The sequence below is a fragment of the Scyliorhinus torazame genome, chromosome 4 (genome assembly GCF_047496885.1).
Source record: "Scyliorhinus torazame isolate Kashiwa2021f chromosome 4, sScyTor2.1, whole genome shotgun sequence".
NCBI lineage: Eukaryota > Metazoa > Chordata > Chondrichthyes > Carcharhiniformes > Scyliorhinidae > Scyliorhinus > Scyliorhinus torazame.
The window spans coordinates 260402144-260418728 of NC_092710.1; the positions used below are offsets into that span (position 1 = coordinate 260402144).

The 16585-nt window shown below is 47.9% G+C and overlaps 1 protein-coding gene and 1 pseudogene across 3 annotated transcripts in view; both read right to left on the reverse strand.

Moving 5' to 3' along the window:
• LOC140410904 (3',5'-cyclic-AMP phosphodiesterase 7B-like) overlaps positions 1-16585 on the reverse strand; it is a 336168-nt gene that overhangs the window by 96484 nt on the left and 223099 nt on the right. The gene's annotated exons all lie outside the window — the stretch shown is intronic.
• On the reverse strand, positions 1075-1490 carry LOC140411224 (large ribosomal subunit protein eL14 pseudogene; annotated as a pseudogene).

A 16585-nucleotide genomic window follows, 5' to 3' on the forward strand; every position in this document is an offset into this window, starting at 1 on the left:
TACATTGTTACACAATGAGAGAAGAATGATATACACATTATACTGTATAGTGGAGCTGCGTTTAACTTGTTCTGTCTCTTTAAAGCAATTATTGTAAATAGACACATTCTGAAATGTATTCGTGTTAATCCCTATTTGTGAATAAAAGTTGGGGGTGAAGAATTTCAGGCGGTCATGCAAAATGGGCAACAATGAATCACAGAATCACGGAAAATACAGTGCAGAAGAGACCCTGCGGCCCATCGAGTCTGCACCACACAGGAAAAACACCTGACCTACCTATCTAATCCCATTTGCCAACACTTGGCCCATTGCCTTGAATGCTCTGACATGCCAAATGCTCATCAAGATACTTTTTTAAGGATGTGAAGCAACACGCCAACTTGTAGCATTTTAGGCACACCGCCCAACTTTCCATTCTTTTGTCTTCAGACTAGCAGTTGCTTGCAAATCCTCAAAGAGACCAAATTACAGTAAGAAGAAACCAGGAGCAAATGGCATACTTGCCCTTTATTCCAGAAAAATGCTCCACGTTCTTTGCAAAGTTCTCTGTCTGTTCAGCCATGATTTACTCAAATGCCATTGACATTTTATCAATATGTTTTCTGAGTCAACAAAGTGCAAATGGGACACCTTAAGGTGGTGCAGCAGATGTAAACCGATATGTATAGACTTTGATTTAGTAAGATGACGAACAATATGCTGTGGAGGGGATATACTTTCTCGCCTCTTCCTTTTTTCAGTATACTAAAAATTGAGATTTCCATTCCCCCCTCTCGCATTCTCTCCTTATTAACTATGCCAAATTGCATCACAAATGTAAGCTTTTCCATTTTAATCAATGACAACATGCTGCTCTTTAATAAATACACAGAACTAAAAAAAGAGGGAGAAAAACTTCTGAAAACTAACAGATCGAACTGAGACCAATGAGAGGAAGTGTACCAAATGATAACGGGTTCCCTGGCCTCACATTCTATCACAGTCACTGCATTGTTTATGAAATGAAATGGAAAACTAATCATAACTAATCATTATGAAGTGTTTTTTTTTTTTGGTTTGCCCAATAAACATTTATGTTTTCTTGCCGGCTTCCTTCTTCAGCTTTGACAACTCATGCTTGATGATTTTGTTTCTCATTTCCTTGGCCTTCATGATCTTGTAGCGATCAAAGTCTGTCATTTTGGCTCTCTTTGCACGGCCTTCACTTTTCTTTGCCCAGTGAGTGGTTTCCCAATTCTCATTGGTTTTCTCCTTTTCCAAGCAGCTTTCATAGACTCGTGGCAGACACTGTGGGGTATTTGAATCTTGAAATCAGTGAGCTGCATACATTTAAATGGCATTGCTTGTCTCCGCACTCCTCTGCAAGGGCCATCCACCAATGCCCAGTTCTGGTCAATCACATCGACGATCGCCACCAGTTTGCCAGCATGGTGGCCAAAGGTGATATAGGCCACGCGGCTGCTCTCCAGGTATCGTTTGAAGACCATGGCAGCCAGGGGAGAGAGAGAGAAAAAGCCTGTTTCAATTTGCAATAGCCTTTGATAAGGTGCCGTGTAGGAGGCTGTTAAATAAGTTAAGAGCCCATCGTGTTAACGGTAAGATCCTGGCATGGATAAAGGATTGGCAGAAGGCAGAGTGCGGATAAAGGGGTCTTTTTCAGGATGGCAGCTGGTGACTAGTGGTGTACATCAGGGGTCGGTGTTGGGACCACAACTTTTCACAATATACGTTAACGATCTGGAACGAGGAACTGAAGGCACTGTTGCTAAGTTTGCAGATGATATAAAGACATGCAGAGGGACTGGTAGTATTGAGGAAACGGGTGCTGTAGAAAGACTTGGACAGGCTAAGAGAGTGAGCAAAGAAGTGGGAGATGGAATACAGTGTGGAAAAGTGTGAGGTTATGCACTTTGGTAGGAAGAATGGGGGCAGAGACTACTTTCTAAACGGGAAAAGGTTTAGGAAATCAGAAGCACAAAGGAGCTTAGGAGTCCTAATACAAGATTCTCTCAAGGTTAACAAGCAGGTTCGGTCAGCAGTTAGGGAGGCAAATACACTGTTAGCATTCATGTTGAAGGGGCTAGAATACAAGAGCAAGGATGTACTTCTGAGGTTGTATAAGGCTTTGGTCAGACCCCATTTGGAGTATTGTGAGCTGTTTTGGGCCTTGTATCTAAGGAAGGATGTGCTGGCCTTGGAAAGAATCCAGAGTTGGTTCATACGAATGATCCCTGGAATGAAGAACTTGTCATCCATGAGGGACGATTGAGGACTCTGGGTCTGTACTCGTAGGAGTTTAGAAGGATGAGGGGAGATCTTATGGAAACTTACAGGATACTGAGTGGCTTAGATAGAGTGGATGCGAGAGGATGTTTCCATTAGTAGGTAAAACTAGAACCTGAGGGCACAGCCTCAGACTGAAGGGACGAACCTTTCAAACTGAGATGAGGAGGAATTTCTTCAGCCAGAGGGTGGTGAACCTGTGGAACACTTTGCCGCTGCAAGTTGTGGAGGCCAAATCACTGAGTGTCTTTAAGACAGAAATAGATAGGTTCTTGATTAATAAGGGCATCAGGGGTTATGGGGAGAAGGCAGGAGAATTGGAATCAGTATGAATGGCGGAGCAGACTTGATGGGCCGAATGGCCTAATTCTGCTCCTATGTCTTATGATAATAATAATCTTTATTGTCACAAGTAGGCTTACATTAATACTGCAATGACGTTATTGTGAAAAGCCCCTCATCGCCACATTCCGGTGCCTGCTCGGGTACACGGAGGGAGAATTCAGAATGTCCAAATTACATAACAGCACGTATTTCAGGACTTGTGGGAGGAAACCGGAGCACCTGAAGGAAACCCACGCACACAGGGAGAACGTGCAGACTCCGCACAAACCGTGACCCAAGCCGGGATTCGAACCTGGGACCCTGGTGTTATGTGCCAGGGTTTAGAGAACCCCAAACTGTATCATGGAGTTCACCTGACCCACAACGTTTACTAGATTGTGGTATGGGGAGCATACACAATATACTCTTGTATACACTCAGATTCCTCTTCCGTGTATGCTTTCTGATACATTCATTTTATTTCTACATCTTTCTGTTGTAACTCCGCCAATTTTCCTGAACTAAAAATATCCGCCTCATCCTCCACCTGTTGTTGTTCTTTTTCAACCATCTGATCAAAAATCGTTTCTGATAATTGCACTTCAACTTCATCTTCACTCTTTGATTTCTCCTCTTGTCTTAACCTGTGACTTTGCGACCTTGTTATTGCACAATCCTGAAAAATCCCAGGATATTCGTCCTTCAGCACTTCAGTTGTCTGATTTTCCACTGGCTTATCAACCACAGTAGGCATCACTCCCACCTGTGATCCAGCTATATCATTACCCAAGATAAACTGTATTCCTGGACAAGATCGTTTCTCTATTACTCCAACTACCACTTCACCACTCTTCACTGGACTTTCCAACCTTACCTTATATAATGAAACACTAATCCTCTCACCCAGAATTCCACATATTACAACCTTTTCTGGCAACTTTCTTTCTTCCCAAACTACATGCCTCCTCATCTCTTACCATTAAAGATTGACTAGCTCCCGTATCTCTTAAAATTGTGGCTTCTTTACCTGCTCCTCCTGATACACATGAGTAAACTTTACCCACACAAGTAAATTCTTTAAAGAGATCTGGCACCTTCTTATCAATCACCTCTTGATCAGGCTGCACAATCTTTTGCACCTCCTTCGCTTAACTTGGGCTTTCCTTTACCACTTTAACAACCCCACTGTCTTATCCTGTTTTACCACATCAGCCTTCCCAGTGCTTTTCTTCAACCACCAACACTGTGGCTTTACATGGCCTAGTTTATTACAGTGAAAACATTTGAAACTTTTCATGTTTCTTCCACCCTCCTGTATTTCTTTTTTAGTCTGAGGTACACTCTCCTTATTATCTCCCATCAGATCACCTTTACTTTTACCACTTGAGTATTTCTCATGTCCCCAATTTCTATCCCTCACAGGCTGAAACTGATGTCGGAAACCAAACTTTGATTTATGAATTAATTCATAATCATCTGCCATTTCTGCTGCTAATCTCACAGTTTTAACCCTTTGCTCTTCCACATGAGTTCTCACTGCATCAGGAATTGAATTTCTAAACTCTTCCAAAAGTATAATTTCTCTGAGAGCTTCAGGCACTAGTTCGTATGCACCTAAGATGGATTTTTTCACCTCCTCATACGTCTCAGGTACCTCCTCTGATAGTGATGCAAACACTTCACTAGCCTCCCTATCAGCTTTGTTTGAATCAGTAATACCCACATGTCCTGTAACCATTTCATTTGTTTAGCTACCTACTCAAATGAAATGAAAAAGGCTTCTACCTCCTTCTGATCAAACCTAGGCAATGCTTGCGCATATTTAAATAGATCCCCACCAAGCCTTCGACTGTGATGCTCTTTCTCACTATCATCCAACTGTACGTTTTCCTTTACGCCTGCCAATTTTAACTGACTGTCATATTTCATGGCCATTTTCTGAAGTTCAAACTCTCTCTTTATCTTTTTCCCTGATCTGTATCTCCCAATCTCTTTCTTTTTCCTCGCTATCTCTTTCGTATTCAAGCTGCTTTAATTTTTTCTCATGTTCCATTTGTTTAATTTGTAACTGAATTTTTGCCATTTCCAATGAGTCAAACCGTATCTCAGACAACTTTAAATGCTTAGCAACTGCCATAATTACCTCATCTTTTCGCATTTTGTCAGATAATGTCAACTGCAATGTTTTTGCCAAATCTAACAGTCTGCTTTTAGTCTCTGTCCGTAAGGTACTGCGTGTGACCGTCTCCACCCCCAAAAATGTCTGAGCCTCTGAAAGAGCCATTGTCCAAAACACACTCCCTACTTAAACTATAATACCACACCTGATAAGCAACCACAATATGCTCACCCCTCACTGTCTTTAAGTTCACGAAGCCAATCCAATAGATAGACTGTTATCCCCCTCGAGCCCCCAATTTGTTATGGGCCAGGGGTTAGAGAACCCCAAAGACTATCATGGAGCTCATCTGACCCACAATGTTTAATAGATTGTGGTATGAGGAGCACATGGCCCACTCTCCAGGTGTGGTACAGCAGAAAATCGAAAACAAGTAAAACAATGTTTATTCTATGAACTCAAGTTAACTTTTTTAAAACATACAGTGAACATCTTAGCAATCAGCAATTCAAATACAACCTCCAAAGAATACAACACTAAGTAATCCTTAATAACTTCCCAAACAACATCCAGAACTTAAAAACAAAACCTTTAACAGAAGCACATTCAGGTTAAAGTCACTCCTGAGAACATTCATAATTCTGAATTCACCAAATGATCAAGAGATAGTCTTTTCATGGCAGAGAACAGCAGTACACCTGCTTTGTCTGGCTTCAGCTCCAACACTGAAAATGAAACCAAAAAGACGGGCACACCCAAGCTTTTCTCAAAGTGAAACTAAAAAGCCGAGCCAGAGCACAGCTCCACCCACACTCTGACATCACTGCAGTAACATGAGCAGCCAAACATTTCTTAAAGTGACATTCTCATGACACTTGCGCTGTGAAGCAACACTGCGAACCACTGTGCAACCGTGCAGGCATGTAAAAGAGTAAAAGTTCCTTCTTATTAACTTAAAGGGCCTAAACCTCCACAGAGATGTAATCAGAGTTGGATTTTCACTCTACTTCTACTTTTATACCTTGTTTTCCTTTCGATCCTGTTTTGTTTGCCTTTATGGCTTAGGCCAGATGAGAACTGTGCAGGGCAGGGCACTCATTAAGCTTTTGGTCAAGTGCTGCTGAATTGGAGACAGGAAGACCCTGCCCCCAAATCAGGTAGGTGTAAAGATCCAGCCATGGAGAAGGTAGGTTGTCAGGTAACTGGTTAGAATTAGGGGAGGGGTTGGCATGCGGCACAGTGGTTAGCACTGGGACTGCGGTGCAGAGGACCCGGGTTCGAATCCCGGCCCTGGGTCACTGTCTGTGTGGAGTTTGCACATTCTCCTCATGTCTGCATGGGTTTCACCCCCACAACCCAAAAGATGTGCAGGGTAGGTGGATTGGTCACACTAAATTGCCCCTTAATTGGAAAAAAATAATAATTGGGTACTCTTAATTTATAGAAAAAAAGAATTGGGGGAGGGTGGGGAGTGGAGGAGGAGGGGGAGTTTGGACAGCTGTGGGTGTTGGGGTGGTCGGACAGCCAGAGTGGAAGGTCGGTAGAAAGGTGGACTGTTAGTGGGGTGGGGGTGGGAGTGGGTGCACCAGTAATTGGGTGGGAGAGGAGCAGACAGCTGAGAGGGGGGGCAGGCGGCTGGGAATGGGGTTCTTGTTCGGCGTGGAATTTAGTCGGGAGTTGGCCATTGTGGCAGCGGTATTTAGGAAGGTGTTGGGCAACTATTAGTGTAAAACAGTCGGAATCATCGGAAGTTTGTGATTTAAGTCGCATTTACGGTGGCTTCCAGTCAATGCAAGGCAATTGCCCATCAGAAGTTTGCACTTTCGTGCCAATTTCTGGGTAAACCTTACCTGGGAACGCCTGGAGGAAACGGGAGGTTTTCCCAGCTTATCTTTGGGGTGTACCCCTCAGTTACACTGAGCGGGAACTCAGAGGTTACTGCCTATTATAATCCACATGAGACCAACAGGGTTGGAGCAATCAGTCTCCCCTTGAGTCTCGCCGAATATGAGCTCCCTCAGTAAGGTGACAGGGAGCTCAAGGACATGCATGATTGAGATCTGTGTAAAGTCGGCCAGTTATGGAACCGACAAAGCAGACCCAGCTGGGATCTAATGTATATTGTAAACAGAATTGCTTTGCAATAAACCGAGTTTTCTTTTGACCTACTCGGTTCAGACTTGTTTGTGGCCAACTAAACTGGCGACGAGGACAACACTGGATTACTGTCAATGCTGCTACACTGTGGAATGAACATCCACCTCCTTTCCACTGCTGGACTAAGGTTAAATTTTTTAATTTACTATTGCAAATATGCCTTTGATCGGAAGATTGGATGTTTTCGATGTAAGCTTACAGGATTGGACACAATACATAGAACTCATGCGTTACTTTTTCAGGCCAAACATTATCACAAATGTTGACGGACAGACAATAATATTGCTGACTGTCTGCGGAGCACATACTTATTGAGTGATAAAAAGTTTTACATATCCTGCAGCTCCGGACACTAAAATTCAAACAATTGATGACCCTAGTGGGGCAACACTTTAACTGTTATAGTGCAGAAATGCTGTTTTAACATGGCAGAGAGGACCCCAGGAGAGTCAAAACAAAGAACAAAGAACAAAGAAATGTACAGCACAGGAACAGGCCCTTCGGCCCTCCAAGCCCGTGCCGACCATGCTGCCCGACTAAACTACAATCTTCTACACTTCCTGGGTCCGTATCCTTCTATTCTCATCCTATTCATATATTTGTCAAGATGCCCCTTAAATGTCCCTATCGTCCCTGCTTCCACTACCTCCTCCGGTAGCGAGTTCCAGGCACCCACTACCCTCTGCATAAAAAACTTGCCTCGTACATCTACTCTAAACCTTGCCCCTCTCACCTTAAACCTATGCCCCCTAGTAATTGACCCCTCTACCCTGGGGAAAAGCCTCTGGCTATCCACTCTGTCTATGCCCCTCATAATTTTGTATACCTCTATCAGGTCTCCCCTCAACCTCCTTCGTTCCAGTGAGAACAAACCGAGTTTATTCAACCGCTCCTCATAGCTAATGCCCTCCATACCAGGCAACATTCTGGTAAATCTCTTCTGCACCCTCTCTAAAGCCTCCACATCCTTCTGGTAGTGTGGCGACCAGAATTGAACACTATACTCCAAGTGTGGCCTAACTAAGGTTCTATACAGCTGCAACATGACTTGCCAATTCTTATACTCAATGCCCCGGCCAATGAAGGCAAGCATGCCGTATGCCTTCTCGACTACCTTCTCCACCTGTGTTGCCCCTTTCAATGACCTGTGGACCTGTACTCCTAGATCTTTTTGACTTTCAATACTCTTGAGGGTTCTACCATTCACTGTATATTCCCTACCTTAATTAGACCTTCCAAAATGCATTACCTCACATTTGTCCGGATTAAACTCCATCTGCCATCTCTCCGCCCAAGTCTCCAGACAATCTAAATCCTGCTGTATCCTCCGACAGTCCTCATCGCTATCCGCAATTCCACCAACCTTTGTGTCGTCTGCAAACTTACTAATCAGACCAGTTACATTTTCCTCCAAATCATTTATATATACTACAAAGAGCAAAGGTCCCAGCACTGATCCCTGTGGAACACCACTGGTCATAGCCCTCCAATTAGAAAAGCATCCCTCCATTGCTACTCTCTGCCTTCTATGGCCTAGCCAGTTCTGTATCCACCTTGCCAGCTCACCCCTGATCCCGTGTGACTTCACCTTTTGTATTAGTCTACCATGAGGGACCTTGTCAAAGGCCTTACTGAAGTCCATATAGACAACATTTACTGCCCTACCTGCATCAATCATCTTAGTGACCTCCTCGAAAAACTCTATCAAGTTAGTGAGACACGACCTCCCCTTCACAAAACCGTGCTGCCTCTCACTAATACGTCCATTTGCTTCCAAATGGGAGTAGATCCTGTCTCGAAGAATTCTCTCCAGTAATTTCCCTACCACTGAAGTAAAGCTCACCGGCCTGTAGTTCCCGGGATTATCCTTGCTACCCTTCTTAAACAGAGGAACAACATTGGCTATTCTCCAGTCCTCCGGGACATCCCCTGAAGACAGCGAGGATCCAAAGATTTCTGTCAAGGCCTCAGCAATTTCCTCTCCAGCCTCCTTCAGTATTCTGGGGTAGATCCCATCAGGCCCTGGGGACTTATCTACCTTAATATTTTTTAAGACACCCAACACCTCGTCTTTTTGGATCACAATGTGACCCAGGCTATCTACACCCCCTTCTCCAGACTCAACATCTACCAATTCCTTCTCTTTGGTGAATACTGAGTAAAGTATTCATTTAGTACCTCGCCCATTTCCTCTGGCTCCACACATAGATTCCCTTGCCTATCCTTCAGTGGGCCAACCCTTTCCCTGGCTACCCTCTTGCTTTTTATGTACGTGTAAAAAGCCTTGGGATTTTCCTTAACCCTATTTGCCAATGACCTATTTCGTGACCCCTTCTAGCCCTCCTGACTCCTTGCTTAAGTTCCTTCCTACTTTCCTTATATTCCACGCAGGCTTCGTCTGTTCCCAGCCTTTTAGCCTTGACAAATGTCTCCTTTTTCTTTTTGACGAGGCCTAAAATATCACTCGTCATCCAAGGTTCCCGAAAATTGCCGTATTTATCTTTCTTCCTCACAGGAACATGCCGGTCCTGTATTCCTTTCAACTGCCACGTGAAAGCCTCCCACATGTCAGATGTTGATTTGCCCTCAAACATCCGCCCCCAATCTATGTTCTTCAGTTCCCGCCTAATATTGTTATAATTAGCCTTCCCCCAATTTAGCACATTCATCCTCGGACCACTCTTATCCTTGTCCACCAGTACTTTAAAACTTACTGAATTGTGGTCACTGTTACCGAAATGCTCCCCTACTGAAACATCTACCACCTGGCCGGGCTCATTCCCCAATACCAGGTCCAGTACCGCCCCTTCCCTAGTTGGACTGTCTACATATTGTTTTAAGAAGCCCTCCTGGATGCTCCTTACAAACTCCGCCCCGTCTAAGCCCCTGGCACTAAGTGAGTCCCAGTCAATATTGGGGAAGTTGAAGTCTCCCATCACCACAACCCTGTTGTTTTTACTCTTTTCCAAAATCTGTCTACCTATCTGCTCCTCTATCTCCCGCTGGCTGTTGGGAGGCCTGTGGTATACCCCCAACATTGTGACTGCACCCTTCTTATTCCTGATCTCTACCCATATAGCCTCACTGCCCTCTGAGGTGTCCTCTTGCAGTACAGCTGTGATATTCTCCCGAACAAGTAGCGCAACTCCACCTCCCCTTTTACATCCCCCTCTATCCCACCTGAAACATCTAAATCCTGGAACGTTTAGCTGCCAATCCTGCCCTTCCCTCAACCAGGTCTCTGTAATGGCAACAACATCATAGTTCCAAGTACTAATCCAAGCTCTAAATTCATCTGCCTTACCCGTAATGCTCCTTGCATTAAAACATATGCACTTCAGGCCACCAGACCCGCTGTGTTCAGCAACTTCTCCCTGTCTGCTCTCCCTCAGAGCCACACTGTCCCTATTCCCTAGTTCTCCCTCAATGCTCTCACCTTCTGACCTATTGCTCCCGTGCCCACCCCCCTGCCATACTAGTTTAAACCCTCCCGTGTGACACTAGCAAACCTCGCGGCCAGGATATTTATGCCTCTCCGGTTTAGATGCAACCCGTCCTTCTTATACAGGTCACACCTGCCCCGGAAGAGCTCCCAGTGGTCCAGATAATGGAAACCCTCCCTCCTACACCAGCTGTTTAGCCACGTGTTTAGCTGCTCTATCTTCCTATTTCTAGCCTCACTGGCATGTGGCACAGGGAGTAATCCCGAGATTACAACCCTCGAGGTCCTGTCTTTTAACTTTCTGCCTAGCTCCCTGAACTCCTGCTGCAGGACCTCATGCCCCTTCCTGCCTATGTCGTTAGTACCAATATGTACAACGACCTCTGCCTGTTTGCCCTCCCCCTTCAGGATGCCCTCTACCCGTTCGGAGACATCCTGGACCCTGGCACCAGGGAGGCAACATACCATCCTGGAGTCTCTTTCACGTCCACAGAAGCGCCTATCTGTGCCCCTGACTATAGAGTCCCCTATTACTATTACTCTTCTGCGCTTTGACCCTCCCTTCTGAACATCAGAGCCAGCCGTTGTGCCACTGCTCTGGCTGCTGCTGTTTTCCCCTGATAGGCTATCCCCCCCGACAGTATCCAAAGGGGTATATCTGTTCGAGAGGGGGACAACCACAGGGGATTCCTGCACTGACTGCCTGCCCTTTCTGGTGGTCACCCATTTCTCTGCCTGCACCTTGGGTGTGACCACATTTACATAACTGCGATCTATGACGCTTTCCGCCACCTGCATGCTCCTAAGTGCATCCAATTGCTGCTCCAACCGAACCATACGGTCTGTGAGGAGCTCCAGTTGGGTTCACTTTCTGCAGATGAAGCCATCCGGGACGCTGGAAGCCTCCCGGACCTGCCACATCTCACAGTCAGAGCACAGCACCCTCTGGAATCTTGTTTCTGATGCGGCTATGAAAACTAGCTGAACATTGTGAATATGAGACTTCCTTTCTGGAATGCTGCGCAATCATATGGTCTGCAGCGTAATAACATGGCTACTCAAAGGAAGTTGCTAGCTGAACCATCCCTAGACCTTGAGCAGGCCATGCAAGTTTTGCTTTCATGTCAAAACGCCAAGAGAGGAGTGTAAGAGATCCAGGTGATGGAGATAAACACCCTAGGACATGCCACTTCCCGGTGAGCACCGCTACTCCCCCCCTCCCCGCCCCGGAAGAGTGAAACCCCGCCCTGGACCGAGTACCACAGGGGCCAGGTTCATTGGTCAGGGCCTGAAACATCCCAATGGGATACCTCCCTGCAGTCTGTAGAGGGAGAGCCCAGGCGTTGTGGGGCATGTGGATGAAGGAGCCACAGGGACTGCAAGGCACAAGTCAGCCAGCAACCCCCGCACCCCGTTCGAGGTAGATGCCAACCAAGGGCTTGGACCTTCCACCTGGACGAGCCAGAGGAAGAGTGTATGCAGCTGAATTGCATTGCGACACACCGAGAGATCCCCATCAAGGTAACTGTAAGTTAAAGGACATACATTGGACATGGAACTAGACACAGGCGGGTGATTTCAGTTATTGGAAAGCAAACCTTCAACAGGAGCACAGCAGTTAGATCTGCGGGACACAGAGGCAAGATTAATGGCACACACCAGTGAAATGTTAGCCATTGAGGGACCTCAATGACCCTGGTAGTTTACAGACAACAGTCAGTGTGTTTTCCGTTGATAATAGTCAAGGGACACAGCCCAGCCTGCTCGGCTGCAATTCGCTAAAATACCTGCAACTGAATGGGCAGAAAAATATCCAAATGGGATCCGGGGGCCTGTAAAAAGAACTAGGAAAATACCCTGAGGTTTTCCATCCTAGACTGTGGAATCTAAAAGGGGCCATGATAAAAATTCAGGAAGACTCGGCGATGCACGATTAAATGGACAAAAAAGAGAGTTGAATACAACTGAGGCTTTATTACTCTAAGATGCGTGGCCTCCCACAGCAGCTGGCGAAATGGCTGCTGTACGGAGGACACGCATATTTATACTCCACCTACTGGGCGGATCCAGCAGGCAGGGGCTACCACTGTACCTGTAGTACAGGGTCTTACCGTACATCTCCTAATATATGTACAATAGTGATTTACCACACTCAGACGCACAACCAAGGTACTTCAGGGCTCGCCCAGTCCCTTACACTTAGTTAGCAAAAGTTGAGGTTGAACCCAGCCGGCTCGAAGGCCTTGGGATCATCAGACCAGTATGTTCTGCCGATCGGGTGTCGCTGGTGGTCCCGGTGCTCAAACCCAATAAGACGGTCAGCTTGTGTGGGGAATACAAGTTGAAGTTCAACAGGGCCTTCCAGCTACTACCCGATGCCCCGCATCGAGGACCTATACGCAAAACTGGCTGGTGGTCACTCATTTAGGAAGCTCGATATGAGCCATGTGTAATTGTAGTTAGAGTTGGATCCTGCATCACATAAAAAGTTCACTACAAACACCCATAGAGGCCCACACAAGTACACCACTCTACACTTTGGAGTGTCGCCGGCCCGTGCCACATTCCAGAGGATAATGAGTGGCAGTATATCTGGATGATGTGTTCATGTCAGGGGTACAGGGGAACATTTAAGTAATTTGGATGAATTTCTCCGTTTCTCAGAGACGGGCTTTCGTCTGCAGAGAGAAAAATGCATATTCCCCATGATGGAAGTGGACCATGAGGGGTTACACCCGGTCGCGGAGAAGGTACGGGGTATTCAACAAGCTCCTACACCTGAAAACACCACAGAGTTGTCTATTTTTGCGATTGGTGAACGATAACGCAAAGTTCATCATCGGCCGCGCAACCATGTTTGCCCCCCTATACCTTCTCTTAAAATAGAACCTGAAATGGGTGTGGAGAAAGCAACAGGAAGAAGCATTCACTCAAGTGAAAAAACAATTGACTTCCACTGGCTTGTTGACACATTATGATCCCGCCAAACAGCTAATTGTCACATGTGACATATCATCGTATGGCATTGGGGCCATTTTATCACATCGTATGGAAGATGGCAGAGACAGGCCGATCGCTTTCGCCTCCCAGTCACTGTCCATGGCTGAGTGCAATTAGGATTGGATTGGATTTGATTTATTGTCACGTGTACCGAGATACAGTAAATAATACTGTTCTGTGGGCTTCCGGTTGTGGCTATGCAGAGCTAAGTTGCACGTTCGGCAGCTCCCGCTAAAAACGGACTTTTGGGCTCTTTTTAGAGCCTGTAACGGCGCTTGTTCGACGTTTCCCGGTGATGGAAGGGGACAGCGACATTACCCCGATAGTGTATGGATTGGACCAGGAGTGGGACGATTAAAACAGTGGCATTGAAGCAAATAAAGGTGCGAGGGAGGAGGACCAAGCTGGCGGCGGATGGAGACCGGGCAGCATGGAGGCAGTGGGCGCAAGAGCAGCAGGAGCTTCTCCAGCGCTGTTTTAAGGAACTGAAAGCAGAGCTGTTGGAGCCGATGAAGGCTTCAATCGATAGGCTGCTGGCGACCCAGACGGCGCAAGGGGCGGCGATCCGGGAGGTCCGGCAGAAAGTCTCGGATAACGAGGATGAGATCCTGGGCCTGGCGGAGCTGGACCCAGCAGTGGACCGCTCCAGATCAAGGACGGGAAAGAGGCCGGCGGCGGCCAAGGTGCTCAGGGGGTTTATGGATCAGATGGGGGGAGTGGACCCATGGCGGTTTGCAAGACCGCAGGCCAGGGAATTTTCTTTCTTCTCCCACGTGCACAAAGCCTACTCCCGGATAGATTTCTTTGTTCTGGGCAGGGCGCTCATCCCGAGGGTGGAAGGGACGGAGTATTCGGCCATAGCCGTTTCGGACCACACCCCGCACTGGGTGGAAATGGGGCTGGGAGAGGAGAGGGACCAACGCCCTCTGTGGCGGCTGGATGTGGGACTGCTGGCAGATGAGGTGGTGTGTGGGAAGGTGAGGGGGTGTATCGAAAGGTACTTGGAGGCCAACGACAATGGGGAGGTGCGGGTGGGGGTGATATGGGAGGCATTGAAGGCGGTGATCAGGGGAGAGCTAATCTCCATCAGGGCTCATAGGGAGAAGGCAGAGGGCATGGAAAGGGAGAGGTTAGTGGGGGAGATTTTGAGAGTGGACAGGAGATACGCAGAGGCCCCGGAGGAAAGATTACTTGGGGAAAGACGACGGCTCCAGACGGAGTTTGACCTATTGACCACGGGGAAGGTGGAGGCACAGTGAAGGAAGGCGCAAGGGGCGACCTACGAGTATGGGGAAAAGGCTAGTCGGATGCTGGCACACCAGCTCCGTAAGAGGACGGCAGCGAGGGAAATAGGGGGAATCAAAGATGGAAGGGGAGCCACGGTTCGGAGTTTAACGAAAATAAACAAGGTATTCAAGGCCTTTTATGAAGAGCTGTACAGATCCCAGCCCCCAGGGGGGGAAGAGGGGATGAGACGATTCTTAGACCAACTGAGGTTCCCGAGGGTGGAGGAGCAAGAGGTGGCTGGTTTGGGGGCACCAATTGGGTTCGAGGAGCTGAGCAAGGGTTTGGGGAGGTTGCAGGCGGGGAAGGCCCCGGGGCCGGACGGGTTCCCGGTGGAGTTCTACAGAAAGTACGTAGATCTGTTGGCCCCGCTACCAGTCAGGACCTTTAACGAGGCCAGAGAGGAGGGAACCCTGCCCCCGACAATGTCGGAGGCGACAATTTCCTTGATTCTAAAGCGAGACAAGGACCCACTGCAATGTGGATCGTACAGGCCGATCTCGCTCCTCAATGTGGATGCTAAGTTATTGGCAAAGTGCTGGCCACGAGGATTGAGGATTGTGTCCCGGGGGTGATTCATGAGGACCAGACGGGATTCGTAAAGGGCAGGCAATTAAACACTCATGTGCGGTGGCTCTTAAACGTGATAATGATGCCATCGGAGGAGGGAGAGGCGGAGATAGTGGCAGCTATGGACGCGGAGAAGGCCTTTGGCCGAGTAGAGTGGGAGTACCTCTGGGAGGTGTTGCGTAGGTTTGGGTTCGGGGGAGGGTTTATCAGCTGTGTTAAGCTCCTTTACAGAGCCCCGGTGGCGAGTGTAGTGACGAACCGGCGGAGGTCGGAGTACTTTCGGCTGTACCGAGGGACGAGGCAGGGGTGCCCCCTGTCCCCCCTGTTGTTTGCATTGGCGATCAAACCCTTGGCCATATCACTGAAGGAGTCTAATAAATGGAGGGGGTGGTCTGAGGGGGAGAAGAGCATCGGGTGTCACTATACGCGGATGACCTGTTGCTGTACGTGGCGGACCCAATGGAGGGGATGGTGGAGGTCATGCAGACTCTTAGGGAGTTTGGGGAGTTCTCGGGCTATAAGCTCAATGTAGGGAAGAGTGAGCTTTTTGTATTACAGGCAGGGGACCATGAAAGAGGGATAGGGGACCTACCGCTGAGGAGGGCGGTGGGGAGTTTTCGGTATCTGGGGATCCAGATAGCCAGGAGTTGGGAGGCCCTACATAAACTGAATCTGACGAAGTTGGTGGAGCAAATGGAGGAGGACTTCAAAAGATGGGACATGTTACCGCTCTCGCTGGCGGGTAGAGTGCAGTCGGTCAAAATGGTGGTCCTTCCGACGTTTTTGTTTGTGTTTCAGTGCCTCCCCATCGTGATCACCAAGGGCTTTTTCAAGAGAGTAGGTAGGAGTATTATGGGGTTTGTGTGGGCGAATAAGACCCCGAGGGTAAGGAGAGGGTTCCTGGAACGCAGTAGGGACCGAGGAGGGTTGGCGCTGCCAAACCTAGGGAGCTACTACTGGGCAGCAAATGTGGCGATGATCCGCAAGTGGGTTATGGAGGGAGAGGGGGCGGCATGGAAGAGGATGGAGATGGCGTCCTGTAAAGGAACGAGTTTGGGGGCGGTGGTGATGGCACCGCTGCCGTTCTCGCCAGCAAAGTATACTACGAGCCCGGTGGTGGCGGCAACGTTAAGGATCTGGGGCCAGTGGAGATGGCACAGGGGTGCAATGGGAGCCTCGGTGTGGTCCCCGATCAGGAGTAACCACCGGTTTGTCCCGGGGAAGATGGACGGGGCGTTCCAGGGCTGGCATCGGGCGGGGATTAGAAGAATGGGGGACCTGTTCATTGACGGGACATTTGCGAGCCTAGGGGCACTGGAGGAGAAGTTTGAGCTACCCCCAGGAAATGCATTTAGATATATGCAGGTGAGGGCTTTTGTGAGGCGACAGGTCAGGGAATTCCC